Below are 21,716 nucleotides of genomic sequence, written 5' to 3'. Positions count from 1 at the left end.
ACCTGCGAGGAGTTTGAAGTTCTGCCCTGTACTTCAGAGGATTGTTCTTCTGCCTAAGGCCTTCTTTGTACAATGGAGAACTGCCCTGCTGCTTGAATCCTGATTTGAACCCTTAGAGGACTGCCCTGCTGCTGAAGGACTCCTTTGCTGCTTGGACCCAGGACTATCAGAGTGATTCTAAGGGCTAGTAGTCTAGGGCACTGTTCTTAGCTCAGCGACACAAAAAGCTCCAACAACTTCAAACCTGCACTTGGACCCTGTCTTAAGTGAGTCGTACACTTCATGTGGTGTTACCCCAGTTTTGGACCCTTGGAAGTGGTGCTAAAAATAAAACCAAAACTTGGTACTAAAGTAAAACTAAAACTTGGAACTAAGAGCATTTTTAGTCAGAAGGTGCCCTGAGAACCAAGAGGAGACTGGGGCCTACCTGTTTGCTGATCTGCCCAAGGTGCATCGCCAGTCACCCTGACTTTGGAGTAGCTCCAACGACATTCTTCTTCACATTAGCAAACCCTGTTCTTTTACTCTTCCCAGTAGGGATATCCAGGCTCGAGGAGCGCTTGCCAGCTCCAGTCTGCAGCTTCATCTCGCTCAAATTTTTTGACTTCCAAACAAAAGATAAAGTCTACATGTAGAAATCTTCATCGCAACTCCATCTAGAGGCTTCCCGACAATGTTGCCTCCTCCTCAGACACCGCAGGCTGCCTTGCCCCACTGAACTTTACCACAGCAGACATTTTCCTACAAAAATTATTTAAGTCTGAAGGTAAGCGGAAATCGCTCCCAATTCTTCTTGTGTATTCAGAGCGCAATCCATCGCTGTTAACCCTAACTTTTGATTTTGCCCCATTTCTGTGCAAATAGATGTCCGCAGTTGGTTTTTTGAGCTTTTAGGTGCCAGTTTTTACTGACAACTGTAAAAGTTCATCAGTCCTGTTCTACTGATTTGAGTTTTAGCATTTTGGTGTCATATACTTTTTTACGTTTTAATCTATTTTTCTAAAATGGTGTTAGATTTTTGGGTAGTGTGTTTTCACTTGATAACTGTATAAGCGCTGCATTAATACTTTACACATTGCCTCTAAGTTAAGCCTGACTGCATTCATGCGAAGTGACCTGAGGTTTAAGCACAGGTTAATTTTGTGGCTTTTTGTGGGTCACCCTGACAGGGATTGTGGTTATTGCTTGAAAAGGGCTCACACCTCCTTCAACCAAAATCACATTTTCTAACAGTGTGGATCTACTGAGGGTGATTAGTTATTTTTCTCTGTGTGGACATGTCTTCCTCGTAGAGACAAAAGAGCAGACAGGAATTTGATACCAGTCTCACCAGACTTTGAAGTTTTGGAGGGAAGAAATACGTTTTGGATGAGTTGAGCCAGACCAGAGAAGAAGTATTCCAAACCTTCTCTTCTTTTTGTAACCTTGCAGGATCCAAGAATAATAACATTCATTATTAATGAAATAGAGATCAATGATACTCAAAATATAGATTAGCGTCAGGATCATGACACTCTAATTCTGTGTGGGTTGTAATCAAACCTACCTCATGAATATTAATGAGGTATGTCGCCAAATCTGGCTCAATCCAATTGGTTGCCCTCATAGGATGGTGGCATGGTTGGGTCAGCAGACCATGTCTGTGGGATGATTTAAAAAAGGTAAACTTTTGTTTTTTAAAGCTGATTTTTTTCCTAAATAAAAAGAGGTTGGATTTAAAAAAGAGAGTTTACATTTTTAAAAGTGCATTTTAGAGATGGCAGTGGCCTCCTCGAAAGTCTTTTGAAAATTCAAAAATGTGTATTTCTTTAACATGAGGACGCATTTCACGTTAGTCCACCAGATCATATTACTGCATTGAGAGGCGTTTATTAAATGAGATCGTGATTGTTTTGAAACACGAACTAAGAAACCTTCATGCACCCCAGCAATGACTACAATGCCACTGGTGAAATAAGAGGCAAGACAGTTGTTATGTGTACCCTATGTGCAGCCTATATTCTTATTATGTATGGGGTACCATCAAACATGAGTGGTTTATGTGCATTGTACATCCTAAACTCATGTATTTGATGCTGATGGCATTCCACATGCTTGTGGAGTGTGGGAGTAAAGAGTCACTTAGGGAGTGTATGAAGTGCATCACAGTTGCATTGATCGTGTTGATGCAGTACTTGGCTTTGGATGATGTGATTAACTGTTTGCTTGTTGCTTTAACCCGTTAACCGCGGCATTAATTCCGCAGCAGTGCTGGCGTTTTCGTGCGCGGGCGGGGCCGCGTCGGCCACTGGCCGACGGCAGCACTGGGAAGGTAGAGCTGCCGTCGGCCAATGGCCGACGGCAGCAAGGAAAGGGTTAATAGTGGTGATCGGGGCATCTGTTTTTCTTTCATTTTTTTTCCTGTCTTCAGACTGAATGTTTGTTTAAGCTAAGTCTTTCCCCCACGAGGGTGCTCTAAGTTATGGCTTGCACTTGTGTGTTTAGGTGGGGTGTGGTTGTTTACATGGTTTTCTATAAAAAGGATGACACAGTTGTAAGGGGTGTTGACATCAAATGTTGACATAAAAGAGCAAGAGATGAGTTTGAGCTATAGATTGTTGATTAAGAATTATTTTGTTGATTATTCCCTACATAGTTCCAGCTCAAGCTCTTACATTTTTTGGCTTACACATGTTGGTTTGTTGTTGCAAAATTAAGGGGAGGTTTGTTTTCAAGCTTGGAAAGGATAACAAATAGTTGATGGAATATTTTTGGCAAGACAGACGCTTGAGAACAGCAGCCTTGGAAAAGTATGACCACAGCTAGCTAAAAAAAACTGATAAGCAAATACTGCAATTACTATAATACCCTGAAGTGAAATTGGCTACTAAATTGTGTGACTAATTTGGGAGGGAGTACCCCTGGTTAGGCCAAAACAGTTATTAGAGACTCTCTCCTCTCAGCCACTGTTATATGTGGCTCACGCTTCAGATAATCCCAGCAGTACCATCAATGTCATAATAATTGAAAAAGAAAACATTAGTAGGCAAAAGCACAGTAAAATCATAATTGAAAGAGGGAAACCAAAGATATTAATGTTCAAATTTTGACAGCAAAAGTTGCTGATCAAAAATGAAGCACCATTGAGAAACAATAGTTAGAGGCTGAACAGGACGTAGGTGCAATTTCAGTCAGTACACAAAGCAGGTCATCTGGCAAAGATTTTATCTTAGAAGTTAGTCTCTGAAATTGAATGAAAATCACTCACCACGGCAAGATCCAAGGCTGAGTGTCGTCAGTGCCCCTTGAAGTCAGAAAAGTCATCATTAAGCTAAGGATGAAGCTGTTAATTTGGGCAACGAGCACACTGAGTGGGACACGGATAGATTCTGTAGCTGCTGAGGTTGCCTTGTCATTGGGATGGATTAGCCACCTCACCCAGGTACAAGGTTTTACATTTGGGCTCAGTCACTTTATTTGATTCTCAAAATCCTCCAGTGGTGCAATACTGAAAGCTGTGGCCAGGCAGGACTCCAGAAGGCTGGACAAGGGCCAGATAATGTTGTTTCAGTGTAGCAAAAAGTACAGAGCAGGACAAATCTGTTTTTCTTGCCACCTTGGGTGCAACCTCCATGGGCAACCCTAAACACCTTGTCCAGCCCTCAGGAGGTCGAAAAAACAAATAAGTACCCTTTTCTCTAACTGCTGGGTAATAACGTTCAGTCAGTTTTGTAACCCTACTTTCTCAGAGCAGGCTTCTAGGCACTATATCTCTCTTTATCCAGGGCACTGTCAGGGTCCAGGTCTCTATACTCAGATGGAATCCTTCTACTTGTTTGCTCCTGGGCCAGGCAGACATGAACCTTGGAGAGCAGTTTTTATTCCTGGAGGTCCAGCAGGAGTCTGGAGTCCCTGAGTCTGTGTCTTCCATCAGGACTCAGGAGTCCTTGTGTCCTTTTCTAAAACAGGAGCAGGAAGTCTTATTTTTTTTCTTCTTCAAATGCATTTTGCAGGGTCCAGGAGTTTTCTGAGGAGGTGGTGGTGAGTGCCAGCCTTTTCCTGGTCATTAGCAAGAGATTGAGGAATTTTGTCCACCCAATTAGGTCGAATATGTGAAATAAATTTTACCCGTACATTTCTTTGGACCAGAGCACACACATTGTGGGACTGAACAGTTTTGTCACAGGGCACAAAATACTTAAATCAGCAAAATAGCATCTAGAAAAAGGCACACACTCAGTGGTGACCATGCATTAAAGGCTTATTTCCTCCCATATGCTGCACATTTTATCCCAAGCCAAATGCTCCTTGATGGCCTTCCAGCTCAGGTGATAGAACGAGGACACCTTGCCACCTCTGAAGTGCACATGTCTGTCTTATGCCCCTCCCAAAATACCAGTTCTTCCATAGCCATTAACCCTGCCCATGGGGAAGCCTTCTCCTCATCTGCAGACCCCACCCGTGAGAAGCCTTACCCTAGCCTAACCATAGACTCATCCCTGTATGCGAACAGTACCACCTTGGTCAACCAGATTATGTGGCCAAATTACTCCCCAGTGTGGGATGTCTGTTCCTAACCTAATGTCAGTTATGTCCATAGGGCAACCAACAAGCAGAAATTACTGACAGCTATCAGCATACTGCGCCAGGCCTATGGATGTACACTTACGAGCAAGTTCTCAAATCCTAGGCCTTGTGCAAGACTCACAAACAGCATTTGGGATGATAAGGAGTCATCTATGGATTCCTGGAGCTATGTGAGCACAGTCCAGGTCCCTTCAGCAGTCTCAATTCGGGGAATCACGTCTTCCACGTCAGGGTCAGGCACAGGGTATAAGACTCTGTTCTTGCATTTCGCTACAGAGCCCACACTAAAGTCTCATAAATACTCCCAGAGAGAAATACAGGTAACTCCTGACACTACTTCTCCTGGGAAAACTCCCATGTCCTTGGGTCACTGGATAAGAAACCACCATGAGGCACCTCAGACCTCCTAGACATTTTACTTTGGGGGTAACAACACTAAGCTTCAGACACTCTCCTTCTATTTTCACTTCTGCTATCTCAGGAGTGACACTCTGCGACTGGCCTTTCAGTTCAGGGTCTGTATGAGTTCAGTCAGGAAGGATATTATACTTTGTAAAAAAACAGGTGCCTGTGTGGTCCAGGTCTCCTATCTCTCTGACAGTGCAGGCTACACCTTCAATACAAAAGTGGCCTCACTAACACTGACTTTAAAGTCTCTCAGGTCAGAGCAGGCAACGCCTGGCCTATTGTTACTCCTACTGCAGATCACACCTGCCTCCTACTCTTACTTTCCTCTGTGATCCTTGCACCATAATCATAGGGCCAACACTCTCAAAGACTTGTGGTTGGGCCACCACTTGTATGTTATCACCTACCGGATCCCTTACTACCTGTGGTAGTTCAATACTAAGGATGTAATCTATGGGCAAGCACGAACATGCACTGATCTTCTGCTAGGAAACAATCCCCCTGTATTCTAAGGAGATTATGGTTATCAAGGGTCCATAACCCCTCATTAGCATTTAGAACCCTACAGATTGATCCTGGAAGAGACAGTACTTAGAAGACCAGCTGTTCCCCTACCAGGATCCCCCTGAGACATTTATCCCAGACAAGTGTGACTGAGACCACGTTCACTAAGACGGAAGTACTCATCATGCGCCCAATCCCCCAAGCCTGGAACGACACCTGGTAGCCCCCCACCCTCGAAAAAACACCCCCACCCCCATGGACCATGCACGCAACCAGGGAATCACCCCGGACTCCGAGTTCAAAATGGACCACCAGATCAACTCAGTCTCGTCCAGCTGCTTCCACACTCTCCGCCTCCTACGTAAGACCATCAAATGGATCCCCCTTGAACACAGAAAGACCGTCACACACACCTTGGTCACCAGCAGACTCGACTACAGCAATGCACCCTACGCCGAAATTAACAAAAACCTCACTGCAAGCCACAGAACATCCAGAATGCTGCCGCAAGACTGGTCCTCAACCTGCCAAAACACTGCCACTTCTCCGCATGGAGGCAAGAGTCGCATTCAAGATGCTCACCCACGCACAGAAGGCTCTTCATGACACCGGACCAGCATACCTGAACAGCCGACTCAAATTCCACGCACGCAAAGAATCCTACGATCAAACCAGCTCGCCTACGCCGTGGTCTCGCGCACCCAAAAAAACAGTTCGGGAGGCCAATCCTTCTCCTTCATTGCGGCCAAGTCCTGGAACGCCCTTCCGCTCCACCTCAGGCAGACAATATCGCTCCCCATCTTCGTAAGAGATCTCAAGATCTGGCTCTTCGACGGACCCCCTCCTTGATGGACCGGAACCTGCACCCCCCACCACCCAGTTTCTTTAGACCCTTAGGGGTGAGTAGTTGCGCTTAACAAACGCCTGATTGATTACTACCTTTTTCATGTACTTCTAAGCATTCTCTAGAAAGATCAACTTAATGTCTGGGTGTACCTCCCTTTTAAGGGACACTAAGGAATGCTTTACCCTCTCCTCATGGGAGCTACTTTTCCACAGCATCACACTGTTCACCCCAGCTGAGTGCATACTAGTTAGTGAGTACCATGCTGGGGAATTGTTGTTCTAGTTGTGACTTGACTGATAAGCACCAATCAATTTAAAATGATTCTTTTCACCAGGACCAGCCTTTGTTCTGCCATGTAGTGGGTTGGTATTTTCCCCTTGTCAGAGGTTTGGGGCATGAATGGCATCTTTTGCTTTCCACTGGATACTTGAACGATTCATCTGGTGGTCTCACCCTGGTAACTCCTCAGCCAGAAGTCAGTTTTCCAAGGTACTTGGGATTAATTATCTTGGAAGCAATCACTAGCTGGTGCAACTCTGTAAAAAAATGCCTCAGAAAGTTGTCTGGTATAAGCAAAGTATACAGACCACAATAGTAGATTCATTTTGTTCACCCAACCTTCCACTGCCATTTATGACACATCTACATCTTACCAAGACTGCTCTAACTACTTTGCATGTCCTTAAACTTCAGGTGATCGATTTCGGGAGTGAGGTAAAATGCACATGACGGCTGCATTAGGGGGTTGACCATCAAACCTGTCTGTATGTCTATACAACCCCCAATCCCCAGCATTTTAATCTAACTTATCTCTCTAACAGAGTCACACATTCCAAACCATTTATCAATACAATTACTATGCACCTAGCTAGGCACTTAGGGGCAGATTTATGAGGCCCTTGTGCCACGTTTACGCCGCTGTTGCGTCACGCAAGGCGGCGTAAACGTGGCGCATCCCTACGAACGATTTACAACGTGACGCATCTAGGCAGATGCGTCACGTTGTAAAGCCCTGCGCCGCTTGTGGGCGTTCCGGCGCAGGGTGGGCGTTCCGGGGCAGGTGCGCCTCGCAAAAGTGGCTGAGTGAAATCTATGAGATTTCACTCAGTCACTTTTAAGCCAATGCTGCGTCAAAAGCCTGTGCCTGCTTGAAGCAGGCGTAGGTCTTGACGCAGCATTGTTAAAATGGGGCACCCCCGAGCCTTGCTGGAGCTGTGTCGCTCTTGCGACGCAACTCCAGCAATGCGCCACATTTCCGGCACAGCTGCGTCACGCATATGTGCCGTTTTTGCACCATGGTGCGCCGCATTATAAATGCGGCGCACCATGGCTGGCGGAGCTGTGGTGCACTGTGGCGCATGTTAACTGGCGCATCCCTGGGGATGCGCCAGTTAACATAAATCTGCCCCAAGGTATTTGAGAATATTAATCTCTGAGTGACTCTTTGCAGGAACCACTACGACACTGTCACAATTCTTCTCGGATTCATGTAGATCATTCTCTGGCTTGTTTAATAAGCTGAAAGGGCCTTCTGCTCCTCTATGGCCAACTCTTTATACTTTTATGCCTTTTCTCCTTCGGGGCCTGGGTGGCTTGGGAAATTACCACCTTTTTGTTGTGATGCCTTTACGTTTGCCTGTCTGACTTTGCTAGCTTTCGGACTTTGAATGCTTCACTACTAATACAAAGAAGTAAGGCACCTGTGCTTCCACCCTAAAGCATGTGCTGTAGATGTGAAATCCCTGTTTCTCTTATTTAACCCCTTCAATGCTGATGACGAGCTCAGCTCGTCATCAGCCACGGTGGTCGTGTGCGGATGACGAGCTGAGCTCGTCATGTAACGCGGCTTTTGGAAAAAAGCCGCGTAGCGCAAAAATAACCCCCGCACGCATGTGGTTAACTTCCCTATACGTCCAGTGTCAATGGTGACTAAATTGTTGCAGTATGTTTCTAAATCTCCCACAAATATGACAAAAACATGTATTCCAGGATAGCCAATGTGCTCTGTCTGCACAGCAGATCAAATGGGTTTCTCAGAATTAATTTTCAATTTCAAGAGATTGCATTCACTCTCTTTCATTATTTCGATTCAAGGAATCATAAAAGAACATTCACAAAGAATCATTAAAAACATATCACTAAAAGTTCCTTCTGGTGCAAACATTAGGTGCAATTTTCAGTGAAGGATATGGTGCAAAGAATTGTGCAAATTAAGATTAAGGACCACATGCATCAACAATGCCATTTGTGATTCCTTATTAGCGAAAAATAAGGATTCGCTAATAAGGAATCGCAAAAGGCTATGCATGAAGAAATCGCTAAAAAAATTGCGATTTCTTAATATTCCTTAATTGCCACTCGCAAATTGCGAGTCGCAATTAGGGAATACCTTCCCAATTATTCCTATGGGCCTAGAGTACCATAGGAATGAATGGGAAGACATTCTCAATTAGCGAATGGCAATTAGCGAATCGCAAATTGAGAATGCAATTTCAAGGGTGCAGGGGTGTCCAAAGGACACCCTGTTGCACTCCTGAAATTGATCTGTGCACATATGTTGCGCACACACATGCCCTTAGGGCATGTGTGTGCGCAACATGAAACTTTGAAAAAATAACAAAAAAGTACATTTTTCAAAGTTTTTGCAAATTACCATGGAGTTGAACTTCATGTTAATTTGCTACTCCTATTAGCGAAATCGCTAACTTTTTGACTTTGATGCATTGCATTTAAGGAATCTCAATTTGGGATTCCTTAAATGCAATCGCAATTTAAGAAAACTCAATTTAGAGATTCCTTACATTTTGAATTTTGCATTTGGGATGATGCATCCCAAATGCAAAAATACCGGACACAAAGGGGCAGATTCTGAGAATCTGCCCGTTTGCGACCGGTTTTTAGCTTGAATCATGTGGCTTTAAGATTCCCATTATATCGATATATTATGAAGTGGTGGTCAGTTTTATGGGCGTAAAGTGCAAGTCCATACTCAATTAAAGCTGGCCAGCCAAAACTTTATTAAAAATTATGCTAAAAAGGTATAAAACATACACATTATATCAATGTAATGCATTCTTTCTAATGTACCTTCATTTGAGTTATACTAGGCCAATGAATTCATATTACATGCTAAAAATCGAACAATAACACTTCATTATATAGGAATATTAGCATTGTTGCCCATTTCTTTTTCTTATGTAACTGGAGCCAATTAAAAAACTGCTAACGCCAAATACAATGAGTTGTGAGCTATCTGATTTCAATATTTGCAATGCCTCTAAATAGTTCCTAATTTTCAAATTCTTACATAATGGCCTGATCCATTTTCTTCTGGGCATTACCTATGCTGGGCAGTAAAATAAAACATGTGCAATGTCTTCATTTGTGCCTCACGAGCATAAGGCACACTTGGAGTCCCTTCCCAGAAATCTGAGATTTGGGCCACTTGGAGGTAAAAGAGTTAATCTGCAGTGTCTTGCATCTGAATTGCAAGTAATGTGTCAATGCAAGTTCAGCTTCAACTTCGTCCAAGAATGGTTTAAAGCTTGGGTCATTTTAAAGGAAATAAATTGGTTGGTAAGTCTCCCAGACACACAACCTAATGTAACTTTGTGCAAAATGAAATTCCAATAAGTGTGCTTAATCTCTCGCTTTGGTTCTGGCGTCAGTAGGCTTTAATTTGCCCAGAACCTACTCAGATCCAGGAGCCATTATCGGATGTGAGCGAACCAGGGACAAGTGAGATGGACTTCAAGTTCCAATAGGTCACACAGGCTCTGCCTATATATTCCCAATTCTTCAGTGATCCAAATACCAAGTCAATAGGACAGGGATCCCCATACGGCTAGGTGGTCCAATCTGTTTAAGCCAATGTCATATGTTAACGGGATCACTGGGATATTTTGAGGGAAGGAAGTAAACATTCTTAAAATGTTGTTTTCACAACAATTAAGGGCTGCAGAATTTCACAACACCATAACTCTGATCCATAAAGGACAGCAGTTTGAGCCCTACATTTGTAGACTTCCAGGGCAGGGAAAATGGCCTAGGACACAGTAGAATGTTGTTTCTTTACAATAGGAATGGAATTTTGCAATGAAATTGTCTTGGACTTGTTTAATTGTGGCTTCCATGACAATTTTGAGTGGAGCGCAACCCCCAGATATACAAAGTTAGAAACACACTCCAATGGCATTTAATTCAAGGCCCTTTAGTCTGCAATAGTAGCTAAAACTATCAAGTAGGTTTTGTCACCCCATTGGAGTTTGGGACAGAAGAATTGTGTCATCTGCAAATTTTAAGGCACAGATGTGGTTCCCTCCAAGCTTTGTTGAATCATGGGAGGATTTTTTCAAGTGTTGGACCAAGTCATTCACATATAGTAGAAGCAAGGTGGGCGCCAGGACACAGCCCTGATGCACTCCCTCCTGACCAGGATCTCATCTGTGAGCTCCCCTCCTATGCCCCAGCCTACCTTAGCGAAGTTACCCTCATGAAGGCTTGCAATCTGCTTTAAAATCTCATCTGGCACTTCCTCCTGGTGTAAAGATCCACATAGATCCCCATAGAAGATCTCTTGGGATTGAATCAAATGCTGTTTTCAGAACTATGAGAGCAACATATAAGTGTCCAAGTTTTAGCTTTGAGTACTTCCAGGCTAGGCTGAGGAGTCTAGAAAACTTGATCAAAAAGTGCTTATTTTTACCCTAGAGCCGGCCTGGCAAGGTGAAAGTATGTCATTCTCCACTATCCAATCATTTAATTTGTCCAAAATTTGTTTAGCATAGACTTTTTGCAGGGTGTCTATCAGGCTTATCAGCCGGTAGTTTGCATGGTCATCCCTTCTGCCCTTTTTATAAACGGAGACTATCTCTGTACCTTTCCAGGATTCTGAAATGCACTCTCCCCTAGCTACTGCATTACTCAAAAGATTAACATATGGCACCCATACTTCTGAGGCATGTTTTAGAAGGTCCCCGGTTATTTTATCTGGGCAGGGTGCCTTTGCAGGCTTAATGGCTGCTACAGCTAGTGCAGTATCCGCGAAGCCAAACTGGAGAGGTGCATTTTATGTTGGCGTCAAAGACCCCTCAGTAGAGGCAGTAGGGTCTTGAGCAGACTCGGTGGAGGTTGGGTATAAGTCAGAAAAATGTCTGTGCCAAGTACAAGGGTCCAGGAAATGTTCTGTATCTGTCTTGCTTGATTTGCCACCACGTGCTATTAATTTCCAGAAAAAAGCCTGATCCTCAATTTTTGCAGCTGTTATGAGATCACCCCAGCTAATGTCTTCCCAATTCTTTTGTGCCCTCTTCTGCATTTTTTTGTATTCTACTCTTTCATGCCTTATCTGGGTTATGTTTTTAGACTTGAGGGCCCGTAGGCGTTGTTGTTTGGCTAAGACACATTCTTTGTCAAACCAGGGGATAAGTGACTGGATCTTGGGTCTGGGTTTACGGACTCCCACCTGGGGTTTGGTTAGAGAAAAGTTTATTTTCTAAGACAGTCTTCAATGGATTTGCGTAATGGGTATTGGTTCTTGGCCTAAGTTTGCGAAGGGAGTTAGGTCTTCACAGAAAGCATTATAAATATTTGAAAGGGACTCGTTTTGGTCCATTATGACAGGCAATTTAACAGATCTCCGATTATTACTTACTGACAGTTGCATATCCTTATTTCCCTGATCATTAGGGTAAGTTGGGAAGATAGAGACCAGCCTTCCAGACACTGCTAGACATAATGGCAAGTGGTGGAGAGGTGTGGTGCAGCAGCCAGAGCAGGTGACTTTGGAGCACAGACTTCACGGTTCGATCTCCGGTAGCAACTCAGCTCAGCACCATGTGACTCTGAGCAATAGCTCACTTAATTTCTACTACAGCCTCTAGCGCCTTGAGACCCGTAAGGGTGAGTAGTTTGCGCTTTATAAAAACGGATTTAAATTTTTTTTTTTGGTCACTCTCATCTGCTGTCTACCTTAAAATCCTGAATATATGCCCAGTGTACTATACTCATCATCAGATAATCTATTTGTAAATTAGAGCTTCCCCTGGAAAAGGTATTTGAACTAGGGACGCGGGTGCCTGTGCATGTGCATTCCTCATCAGGAATGCGCATGCGCAGGCTCCCGCGCATGCGCAGTTACAATAAGACGGCTAGCTGGACAAGGGAGATGACCCCGCAATAAGGTAAGTTCTTATTTAAATCTTATTTTAGGCTTAAAGTCATTTAATATTGCGGACGGGTGGCGGGTGGGCGGCAGTTGGGTGGCCGTAACGGATATATGCGAGAGGCACAGAGATTGGTTTGATCTCCGTGCCTCTCCACGTAAGTCCCTTACGCGACTTCTGCCCAACCCTAATTTGAACACTCAAAATCTGAGGTAAAATGGCCATTGCATGCCCTAAGGCCTCTTTCAATGGTAAGATGGAGTAATTGCATTGCTGAAATGAGCACAGCACTTTGTGACTTGTGGCGAGGAGGGGGATCCCTCTGGCCAATTCTTCCTCCTCAGAAATAGATTCCATTCCTGCCATTGGTTCAAAGCAGAAATTAAAATCAACCCCCACAAGAACAACTCCATTAGGTTTGATAGATTCAAGGACTTCTTTAAAGTGATAGATAACATATGATTATATATATATTAAAAAAAAATATCTGTGTCATATCGAAGATTTCAATTTTAGTCATAAAATATATGGTGATTTCAATAGTGACCTTTAAGTTAATTTGTATCCAAATTGTCAACCCACCCGATGGTCTCCCTTTATTTGAAGGTAAAGCCTCTATGCTGAATGTTCTGTACCCTAATTTGTGCGGAGGCTCTCTCAACCAAGTTTCCTTAAAGAGAAGGATATGAAAATTGCTGATGTATTCATGCCAGCTTTGCGCTACAAGTTTTGTTTGAGCCCCGCTATGTTCCAGGATACCATCTTCAGATTTTCTGGGGATAGATCGGCATGCAAAATTAAAGCACGATCAGGTGAAGTACCACAAACAATGCTATCAGTTATTTAAATAGTAGATGCCTGGATTTTACATGGGTGTATGTTCTGTGAATGAAGATCATGCGTGACGTGATGTCCAGGTGTTAGTAAAAGGGTCACATTATCTGACTGTCTCAGAGAACTATTAGTGAATGAATTCGCTCCGCCCTGTTCAGTTAGTCAGTCTACTGCTTCTAAAGTGAGTCCCCTCTGTGGCATGCGAAACACTATTGCCCTTATCTAGAGCAGCTTTGTTCAGTCTAAGGCTGATTCTAGACTCAAAAAGTAAGTGGGTTCGCAGATTCAAAGCTACCAGATTGTCTGTGATATATTTAGAGTAAAGGGTTAACTTTAAATCATCCATATATACTAATCCTCTCTAAGACCCTGCTTTAATCTAGGGACATTTGTCATAAAGACATTGTAGGTGTTCATCTTGGGCTGATTTAGATATTGAGGTCCATGGTGGGATTTGGTAACTGCTGGATACCTGTACCTCCATCCTATTCTAATGTTTTGCCATGGTCCTTTTGTTTCTTGCATGGCTAGGCCTATTTATGGTGTGGGTGTCCGAGAACAATGCATTGGGTCTCCCCTGTCTAATGAGAGAGGGCATTCTAGATCTTGGATTTATATAATCCGATCGGCTGCCTAACATAAATAGGTGGTGGTTTGTGTTGGTCGAGTAGTTTCTGTGATTTACGGGTACCTCAGGAGAAGGAGGGAGAGGTCGGGTAGGAGGGTACCCAGCCTGGGGATAATATTTTGGGCACAATATAATTTCCCAATATGGCTTTTGCTGTTGCTTTGTGCAATACACATCTCAGGTGCAGTTAAGTTGGTTCGCAGTGCGGGCACTCCAATTATCTTCTCAAGGGCCAGGACCTCATCCTGTATTGAGTTTACATTTTGTAACAGTTCTACCATAAAAACATGTATTTCTATACTATTGGTCTGGGTCCCCATATCCCTGCTACTATTTGTTAGTGATTTGTTATATTGAGCCTTTTTTTGTTTGTCCTAGTTGATCTTGTTCTTGCAAAGTTGCCAATGATAAGTATTTATTAGAACAATCTACTTCTATGACGCCACCATTTGTCAACCTGCCAAAACCACTGTTGATGGACAGAATGCAGAACAATGTCATACATTCACCCCAGTACAGAGATCTGAGCCTAAATCCATCGGCTTTTTTTCACTCCACACCACCCCAGTTCAGACATGGCCATATGCAAATCAGTCAGACCCTGTGCCTCATGGGAACAGTCCAGCCCGAACTGCCAAGCCATGCCTTCCCTGGACCGGAAACAAGCTTCCGAGGACCGGTTTCTGGCATTTCAGCCGTCTTCAGCCCGGCTTGCTTGAATCCAGTGGTGTGGAGAGCATGGGACTCACGTCTGAGCATACCCATCCCACTCGGGTTGACAAATGCAAAAACCACAGTTGATGGACAGAATGCAGAACAATGTCATACATTCACCCGAGTACAGAGATCTGGGCCTAAATCCATCGTTTTTTCTGCACTCCACACCACCCCAGTTCAGACATGGCCATATGCAAATCAGTCTGACCCTGTGCCTCATGGGGACAGTCCAGCCCGAACTTCCAAGCCATGCCTTCCGTGGACCTGAAACAAGCTTCCAAGGACCGGTTTCTGGCATTTCAGCCGTCTTCAGCCCGGCTTGCTTGAATCCAGTGGTGTGGAGAGCTTGTGACTCACATCTGAGCATACCCATCCCACTCGGGGTGACAAATGCAAAAACCACATTTGTCAACCTGGCCTGATCAGAAGATGGTGTGCCAAAATTCGGGGGGTTGGCTTGAACTGAGTTACTCATCAGGTGCTTTAAGGAAGGGGTTGAAATTTGTGAGGCTGTCTCGCTGTGATTTTGGTGGATGGTGATACTAGAAGTGGAAGGTATTACATGGTTGGGCTTATCCTGTCTTGCTGTGTGTTGATTTAGGTACCATATATAGGTTTCCCGATTTATGACCTTACATAGGCATAATTCGCATTGCTCATATTTAGGCATAGAAATCCTACCCTTATTTAGGCATTATCCATGCTAACCAAATACAGGCATGGCCACCTACATCCGTTCATTTACCTCACAACATCCTTGCTTGGATATTGATTTCTCCAAGAACTCATTTATTATGCATGAACATCTATTCCTTAGGGGTTCATTCATGACTTTCTTCTGCCCGACTTTTACGTCAATACTGGCATTCCTAAACACCTTCAAGGAATAAATATACCTTCATTTACCATGGCAAACCATGGTTCGGCTGCCTACTTGCACGACGTGGCTCACCACGGCAAGTCAAGTCCGCGCCTGACGCACTGACCAGACGCTGTCATCCTCCTCACAGAGAATTCAGATCCAGTATTTCTGATTCCCCTTGCGGGGTGTTAGAGATCGAGACTCGGAAAGAGATTCCAACTTCTCTCATTCTAAGGTATGGAGCAGACTAGAACCTAGAGGGACTTTTAGCAAATCTTGGAAACATCAATCTAAACTATTGCCCAACTAGACTATAGACAAACAGCACCTACTTCTTACCTCGCACTACACTTAGGTTGGTACAGTGGGGTAGAACTAGCTAGAAGCATTGGATGAGTATTCACATTTTAGCCTGTTTTATTTATGTATGTATTTTCATAGCTACAAACCATGCTATTACAGTTTTATTTTATCTTACTGATAACACTGTACGTATTATACTTCGCATTCTGTCTTCAGATTGTAGCAGTTCATATCTCTTGCACGAGAAATAAGACTGTTCAATGAACCTTTTTATTGAAACACCCGTCTATCTATTTCTGTGTAACTCTGTAGAAAAGAAGCATGCATGATTGACTGAGTGAAACTGTTATCTATTGTTTCCACAATTCTGAGATTGTTCCAATTCTAAGGGAACAAAGTTGTCATGTTTATGCGGTTGTCAGAAACGAATCCCTTCTTGTTTATTTGAGAAGTTTATAGTGACCTCTGAGTTAGCTGGCACACACAAGTAATTAAATTTAATGTACTCAATAAAGACATACTGACCTCAGTCCTATGTCAAAACTATAGTGTATATTATTCCAAAGCACAGAGCCTATCAGAGATATAGGAACTACACTACATGGCACCCAACGTTTTGGTAAGGCACTTATTTAATGCTTATATACTGAAGTAACTCAGTCATGCTTTTCTCAAAGACCCCTTCTCATAATACTCCATAAGACGTCTGGAGTGGGTAGGGATAATAACCGCCATAGCTGAGTAGGACAAAAATCCTATGTATTAGCTTTTTGGTTTGTTCAACGTTGAAGGATACAGTGTTCCAAAATATTGTGCACCTTATCTTTGTTCCCTTGAAACTTGCTTTACAAATTTCATTAAACAATGACCGAAGACAGCATTAACAACAAGGCTATACCCGACAATGTCGCTGTAGCTTTTGATTATACAGGTTTTACCGAAACTGATTAGAGAATTAGTATTCCTGTGACCCCGTATAATACTCTCTACTCAATTACTTGCCAAACTCTTTGCGATACAGTATGAATACTAAAGGAAATAAAACGTAATAGTTTTTAATTTGTCAGTGCGAACCTTAAGATACTATGTCGATAAGCAACCAATACATTATAAACCCGAATGAACGTTATTGGTGAGATAACTTAGTCTAACTCTACTTATAAGATGGCGACTATTGTCCGCCACGAACATCGCGATCACGCACTTACGTGAACAAACTGCTACATGGCATTACTCCTGATAAAACCCTTTTTGGTTTATTTAGAAATGTCTGGAACATGAACAGGAATTAAATACAATTCAGTAAGAGATTAGAGTAAAGAATTTACGAATATTATAATATAACTTATAGAAGTGATAATAGCATCATGATTTGAAACGACAAGAAACTTTTTCAAGATGGCGCCCGCCTCCTTCAAGTATATATAAACCAGTATGAGAAAGATGGCGCCTGACTAGGACGTCGAAAAATGGAGATACGCGATCCGAGGCACGGAAATACTTTTCCGAGGTAAGACCCCAACATGCAGACACTTAATACCTAGTTACTGCTCGGTAATCCGATAATATAGGAACTAAACGTGCGTTTTATACTTTTAGGAACCGCTTAACAGAACTTTAACATGACGGACCTATGCATTTGAGCGAATAAATACGAAGTGATAGGTAAGATTGTTATTGTTATTGTTATTGTTATTTTAATTTTATACCGCGCCTAATCACCTGCAGGCCTCTAAGCGCCCGGAAAGATGGAATAGGACAATAACACAACAGGTCAGAACAAAAGATCGCATTGGATTAAGCCATGCTCAGGCTTCTCCTGAACAGTAGCGTTTTCAGGCTCTTTCGAAATTTTAAGAGGTTTCCTTCCTCACGTAGCCCTCCAGGCAAGTTGTTCCACAGCTGGGGAACCAATACCGAGAAGGCTCTGCCTCCCTTCGTCACTAGCCTGTACCGAGAGCAAGTCAACAACTGCAGGTCCAAGGACCGAAGTGATCTCGTCGGGCAGTACAGTTGTAGGCGCTCCTTGATATAGGCCGGAGCCTTACCATAGATGACCTTATGGGCTGTACACAGACTCTTGAATTCCACTCTCTCTTTAATTGGAAGCCAATGTAGGTTTTGTAGTAGAGGAGTGGCTCTAGACCTCCTAGGGAGTCTAAAAATCAGTCGGGCAGCATCATTCATTAGAACCTGAAGCCTATTAGTAAGGGTTTTCGGTAGGCCAAGATAGAGGGCATTCCCATAGTCAATTCTGGAAATGATAGTGGCAGTTACTATTGAGCGCATCATGGGCTCTGAAAGGATAGGGGATAACTTCCGCAGTTGCCGGATGATATTAGTACAGCTGCCTACCACCGACGCGATCTGAGGCGCCATCGATAGGTCAGCGTCCAACCGAATCCCCAAGCTTTTTACAGCCAGGCTTGGTTTTGGGGCCGGGCCCAACTCCATGGGCCAGTAGAGGTCACTCCAAGGTGAGAGGGTGGATGGTATAACCAAGATCTCAGTTTTGTCAGGATTGACTTTTAAAAGGTTATCTGTCATCCATCGTACCGTGAACCTCAGGATGTTCTGGGATTGGAGTTGTGCGGCCGAGGTGTCATTTATACTTAGCAGCAACTGCGTATCGTCCGCATAGTTGAAGACTTTACAGTCCATCGCAGCCAGCGCAGCGATCAGGGGTTGCAGGTATAGGTTGAATAGAAGAGGGGACAGGGCCGACCCCTGCGGTACTCCACACTCTAAAACCCCGACCTCAGATGTTTCATCCCCCAGTTGTATCCTTTGGGTCCTGCCTGTAAGGAAGGATTCCAACCACTGCAGCGCCGAGCCCTTAATCCCAAAGCTCTTCAATCTGTCCAAGAGCAGGGTGTGGCTGACAGTATCGAACGCCGCTGATAGATCTAATAAAATCAGGGCGCTCGCTTTCTTACAGTCAGCCCTACCTCTTAGTTCGTCCAGCACCGAGAGCATCACCAACTCGGTGCTGTGGTGTGCTCGAAAACCTGCCTGTCTATCGTGGAGTAGATGGTGAGATTCCAGATAGCAGGACAGGGACTGAAGAACGTGTTGCTCAAGGATTTTTGAGAGAAAGGGCAGCTGGGAGATGGGTCTGTAGTTCTTCAACACAGCGGGATCTGACCCCAGCTTTTTCAATAAGGGTCTTACCCGCGCCTCCTTAAGTTCACTCGGCAGGTATCCCATGTCTAGCGATCTATTAAGGAGAGAGATGATGTATTCCTCCAATAAGGGACGCGCAATGCGAAAGATCTCAGGTGGGCAAGGATCAGCTGGAGAGCCAGATTTAATTTTACACATCAGTTGTTCCAAGATTAGTGTATCCATCTGTGGGAACATTGTAAGAGAACAGTCGCTCGCCTTATTAGATGTTAAGGCAATTGCAGTCCCTGTTGCCGCCATATTCTCTATCTCCTGGACAATGATCTTCACCTTCTCCAGGAAATAGGTCTGGAAGGTATTACAATCAAAAGGGGGCTTAACATTATCTGGCTTCTTACTCAGCTCAGCCAAGATTTTAAAGGTTTCTTTCTGGATATTAGTGGCCTTGCTTAGGCGCGACTCAAGATAGTCCGCTTTAGCTTGAATCATAAGTTTTTTATATTGGTGGAGAAAGGCCTTATAGGTATCCCTATCAGTATCCTGCTTGGATTTCCTCCACAGCCTTTCTAATCTCCTTAGCTTGGTTTTGGTTTCCCTTAAGAGCGGAGTAAACCAGGGAGCTTTCCCAGAGCCCTTGATTTGCTGTGTTTTCACTGGCGCTATCTGATCGATGGCCCGAATCAAACATCTTGTTAGATCAGAGTAGTCTCGGTCCAAATTACAATCTGGCTCTAAAACCTGGGGGTGTTCCAGATGTGCCTCAGTCAGGGCTCTCAGATTGACTTCAATCCATTTCCGGGTTTTCCTGAAGCTATGTGAGTTATGAACAGCCCCATTGCTGAGGGGGACCTCACACGAGACCAAACAGTGATCCGACCAGACACAGGGCGCTGCCTCACTAAATGTTAGAGTGGCATCGGTGGTCCACATAAGGTCAAGAATGTGCCCTTTTTCATGGGTTGGGGTATCCACAATCTGTGTGAAGTCCAATGCGGACATTAATGTGTCTAACTGGCGCATAGGTGAATCCCAGGTGGGCTTATCCCAATGTAAATTAAAATCCCCTGTAACCAAGATTTTTGTATATCTTGACCTAAGGTCAGATATAATAGGACAGAATAAGTCAAAGAAGGTAGGGGTTGCCTTCGGCGGACGATAAACAGACAAGATCACCCAACACACATTGTTTACTGTGACCTTTACCCCAAGAAGATCGGCTAAGTCAATCGTCTCAGTTAGTATTTTTTCAACCGTCATGGTCTTCCTATACAAAATAGCTACCCCACCCCCCCGTGAGCCCCCTGGGCGGTTATGCCACATTATATCATATCCGCTTGGTACAGCGGCGATGATATCCGGTAACGAGTTCTCATCTGTCCAGGTCTCTGAAAGAGTCAGGACATCGATGTCACTATCCTGAAGCATATTATATACCTCCAGATGATGGCAGTGCAACGAGCGGGTATTAAGGCTCGCTATTTTTAACGTGGAACATTTATTCAAGGCAGGTGTGACCCCAACATTCCGAAGGATACTGTACTTTTTAAGCAACAGCAGGACTGCTTTGTCCAACATGGGCTCGCATCTATTCAAAGATTTAAGCATTTCTGAGGAGTAAGTGCGACGATGGCCAGCCGTCCCAGCCCCTGCGCCTGCCTGTGCGCGGACGGGCGCAGACGGGCTGGACTCTGGCGTGACTCCGGCGATGCTCCGGCGTGCCCGCAGCGCGTGCCCGCTGCGCGTCAGCATGGCCCGTTTTAAATACCGGTCTAGCGTCCTTGCGACGACTAGACCGTGCGCAGCTTCTCTAGGCCGCCCCCCCCCCAAGCCAAGATGTCCGCCGCAGTGCTATCTGTCGGGAGAAGGACCCGCTCCAAACACGGTGAGTTTACAATTGTGGTGCAAGTAAGTGGATTCTTAATTAAGAGCCTAAAAGCGGCAACAATAAACAACAAATAAACAAATAATCAGCGATTTTAAAATTTCCTTGTGTGAGCTCCTGTGAGCGCGCTGCACTCTGTAGTGCAACTCGCTCCGTTTGTCCTAAAGATTAACACAAGTCTCGTATTTGATTACTCTAATCTGTTCATAAATATTCCAAATAGTATCATACATAATAACGTGATTTTTATAGATCAGAATACTTTGAGAAAATTGTGACTTTGGAGATTTGCCTGGAAACCAGGGTTGGACATTGAAGAGGACCATAGGTATGAAGACCTGCTACGAGGTCAATAAGAATTTTTTAAATTATACCAACTCACTTTATAAATAAGGATCAAGTAGGTGAAGGCTACCTATCCCACCTATAAACTAACATTTTACCTTGGTGATTCTAGCTATGACTTGGTGAATAGCACATCATTACCTGATCTTACCTTACTTTTGAGCACACCGCTGCTAGTGGGATGTTTCCCCTAAAAACTATGAATGTAAACTCAATTCCTTTTACACTAATAGGTTAAGTATAAAAACGGAAGATAACAGATATTATGTTTTGTTTGGGTTGCAGCCCTGATGAAGTCAATGGTCGATTGAGACCAGACGAAACACGTGTTACCAATTGAAATATACCAAGAATAAAAGACTATTAACGCATATGAGAAATCTAATTGTGGACATAGAGTTGCTCGATGAAAAAAAGTTTATCTTATTGAGCTTTCTTTAAGCACTGTATTCTCGTCGTGGTAATCGATCTGTTTCATCTAGAGCACCAAAACTTAATATATTCATTGTAATAGCCTTTACTCGCTGTGCGCT

Source organism: Lissotriton vulgaris, chromosome 11 (genome assembly GCF_964263255.1).
Source record: "Lissotriton vulgaris chromosome 11, aLisVul1.2, whole genome shotgun sequence".
In the NCBI taxonomy this organism is placed as follows: domain Eukaryota; kingdom Metazoa; phylum Chordata; class Amphibia; order Caudata; family Salamandridae; genus Lissotriton; species Lissotriton vulgaris.
Note: the sequence above shows the minus strand (reverse complement) of the source record.